The sequence below is a fragment of the Podarcis liolepis genome, assembly GCF_965112155.1.
Source record: "Podarcis liolepis genome assembly, chromosome: 1".
In the NCBI taxonomy this organism is placed as follows: Eukaryota; Metazoa; Chordata; class Lepidosauria; order Squamata; family Lacertidae; genus Podarcis; species Podarcis liolepis.
In genome coordinates this window covers 124,891,418-124,895,054 of record NC_139554.1, presented here as the reverse complement: position 1 = coordinate 124,895,054, position 3,637 = coordinate 124,891,418, and the positions used below count along the sequence as shown (strand labels likewise).

General features: G+C 44.9%; 1 long non-coding RNA gene across 1 annotated transcript; it reads right to left on the bottom strand.

Moving 5' to 3' along the window:
- Positions 1–572: 572 nt before the first annotated feature.
- On the bottom strand, positions 573–3,637 carry LOC310691311. The gene is made up of 3 exons (XR_014518459.1): positions 3,498–3,637; positions 2,042–2,688; positions 573–1,155 (listed from the first exon to the last, which is right to left on the bottom strand). It is a non-coding gene; the product is annotated as an uncharacterized lncRNA (long non-coding RNA).

The window sequence follows — 3,637 nt, the reverse complement described above, 5'->3', positions numbered from 1 at the left end:
TATTTTTTTTAAATTTATTTCCCCCCCCAAAAAACGAGGTGCGTCCTATGGGCCGGTGCACCCTATAGGACGAAAAATACGGTAAGTCCTTTTTGAATAATCATTCAAAATACACTTCAACCGCAATTTAAGGTATTGCCACATCTGCCCTACAATCAACACCCTCAATTGCTCTTGCAGCAGTTGTATGTAAGGAGCCTCTCTGCTGTTTGCCACCTTTAAAAAATAATTAAATAAAAATCACACTACCTCATCCCATTCCCACACAGAAATTGTGGCAGAACAGCTTCCAAATAATACAAAGTGTATCGGAAATGTCAAATCCATGTATCTTTTTTTTAAGCAGGAAAAATGGCACCACATCTTGGAACAACTAATGAAAGCCAGTAGGAATCTTATGTCCCTGTTCACAAGATATGTTACAGAATTTGGCAGTTTTGTGATTTTTATTGATTCAGTATTTTGTTTTTAATTCTGATATTTTTGTAAGCTGCCCTGGGATGAGTTGGGGGAAGAACTTTTAGTATTAGACGTAATATTTCCAACCACAGCGCCATGTTTCACACATAAAGGCATTTAATAGCTTGTGGGAGGTATTGCATTTTCCCAGGTATACAATGAACTGTGCCTTGAAGGGACGCATGTGGACTATGTGCAAAATATCATAAACAAATAGACTCTTGGTGTACAAAAAATAAATATCCTGATTGTGTAGGAAAGTCCGGAAAGGTTTGCTGTGGCTGGAGTGCAAGGGATCTAGGATTTGTTGCACCTGGGAGAAAGACCTTGAATCTCACTAGACATATCCTAAACTTTTTCTTTTCTTTTCTTTTCTTTTCTTTTCTTTTCTTTTCTTTTCTTTTCTTTTCTTTTCTTTTCAATAAGCATATTTAATTCCAGGCAGGCAGACATTGTCAACTTGCAAGCAATTATATATGTGCCATCTGAGCACAGAGCATGTAACCCAGCTGAAATATATTACCTACCAGCTCATGAAAAGATTTGAACTGTGAAGCTGTTACTGAGCCTGGTCTTTTATTGTTAAGCTTGGGAAAGTACCTAGGGCGAGAGAAAGAGAATAGTTTTTTTCCGGTATTGAGGGTGGTATGAAAGAGGCATTGTTGTATGGACTGTATGCACTTGTTCTACTATCTACTAGCTCAGTGTTTCCCAACCTTTTTTGGGCAAAGGCACACTTGTTTCATGAAAAAAATCTCGAGGCACACCACCATGCCAGATGGGGAAAGGTCACTTTTTACTTATGTAAAAAAAATTTAAAAAATAGTAACAGCATAGAAGGTAATGGTTAGGCTAGCATCCTTCTTCCAAATATGCTAGGTTTTTATTTGCAGGGACTGTTCTACATGGGAAAGCATTCAGCACTGTCATTCTCCCATCTGCCATCTGAATTGGTACTATTCTGGGTTAACTTACTCTGCTGCATGTGTAGATGAAAATGGCACCAAGTGTGGGGGAGGGGGCAGAACAGGTTTCAGATACAGGATATTAAGCATACACGTACTTCAGATTGAACTGGTTGCTTGCTTTGCAAGTTTTCATTTCCCAAATGACTGCCTTGGCAAGCGCAATACCTACCAGGCTCAACGCCGGTCTCGCGCTGCCGCTTCCCGCGCTCTCAAGGACCCGGGAGGAGGAAGGCGTGAAGGGAATCCCGAAGGCGCGAAAACCTCGCGCATGCGCAGGCCTTCCGCCTGCGACAGCCCAGTAGGCCGGCCGAAGCGAGCGGCGATGGGATGTGGGAGGGAGCTCGCTCGCCACCCCGTGTGTGCCTATGTGGGGCACGTTACAGCCCCGTGACGTCAGCGCCACGCAGGCAGCCAGGCAGGCAGACGGCGAGAGCCCCGCGCTGGGCGGCCTCTCCTCGCCGCCGCCGCCCCGCCTCTCGCCGCCCGACTCGCCCGCCTCCCTCCCACGGCACACCAGGCAACGTCTCGCGGCACACTAGTGTGCCGCGGAACACCGGTTGGGAAACACTGTACTAGCTAACGGAGTTTTGTGGTGCTTCAAAAATTTACAAAACCTGTTTAACCAGAGAGGATAATGACACCAAAGAAATATGGGTACTCTGCGAAAGCAACAATAACTTACATTGTACCATATCCAGTTTTCTGTGTTCGCACATAACAATAAGCCAAGAAATTTGGGATTGCTCCTACTTAGCTTCTTCGTCTGTGTGAGCAGGTAAACAAACCAGGAGGAGGGATAGCTGAACCCAGGATCATGGTTTGTTTCTCTGAGACAACCAGAGTTTGGTCTCGACATACGAACCCTGGCTTGTTAGGGGGGAGCAAACCACAACCCTGGGTTCAGTAATGCTAGCCTGTGTCTTTGCAAGTTTGCATTTACCCAACTGTGTGAAAGGAGGATAAAAGACTACTTTCATGTACAGTACAGTTTATCAAGCTAAGGTTCCAGCTTATTGCTACACGTGAGTGCATCTGATACCTTGCCTCCAACCTAGCAGAGCATGCAGTTCTGTTATCAGTTATTTGTACATCCTGTTGGCATCACTGTAACTCCGGAATGGGCAGGAGAATTGCTTTTATAATGTTTACTATTTACCAAAAACCATTTGAAGTGTGAGTACCTTTACTCCTTTCTTCTTCCCTCCCTTAAGTCATTATTTCTTACAGTGTTTTCTTTGACGATCTGCCATGGAACATTTAGCTAGTGAACAAAACAGTCAAGGGAGTAATTTTATTACAGAGGAAAGTTCCATATGAAACCATTTATTATTATTTTCAAGGAATTATATTCCATTTGATCGAACATGACATATACGCTATTGTTCTGGAAGAGGCTTTTTATATCAGATAAATCTTATTTGTACCAGCCTTATTTCTCTTTCACTGCTTTAAAAATGCTTGCTATTTTTTTAAAAAAAATGCTAGACAGGAGAAAATAAACCAATTTGTGACATCAAATTATCTGTGTTGTGATTTATAGCTTTACATCCTTATGTCATGGATTGATGGTGTTTACTGTGAAGGCGTGTGGGATGAGGAAAAAAACCATAATGCAGAAGGAGCAGTGACTTCATTGATGAAGATGCAGCGGCGGAGCAAGCCAATTGGGCGCCTGGGGTGATGTGTGTGCCCTGTGCCCAGGGGTCGGGCCAGCTGCCCGCAGGGTGGGGCGAGCTGGGGCAGGACACACAGTGGGGTCTGCTATAGGGCAGCTGAGTTGGAGGCAGAAGGCGGACTGTTTGGGACAGTGCGGAGCCTGTGGGCGCACAAGCCACCATGTCACTCCCAGGAGAGATGGGTGGCTCGGGCACACTGCAGGCCCCGCGGTGAGTGCCGCCCAGCATTTTGTCACCCCAATCAGTGGTGACATCCGGGGCGGCCCTCCCCCACCGCACCCCCTTCCTCTGCCCCTATGAAGATGGATAGGTGATTTAAGTTTTCCTTCCTCACCTGGATAAATAGCAGTTAACTGCACCAAAACACATAAAATAAATATTTATAATACTGCACCTGAAAAGGGCTTATCCCAGGAAGTCCATGGATTCGAAGAAATGTCTCTCAAGATCTGTTTTGGCTTGCAGCACTCTGCAGTCTTCAGTGACAAACCTGGTGGGTCTGCAGTGACATCCAAAACACAGTGACGTTAAGGA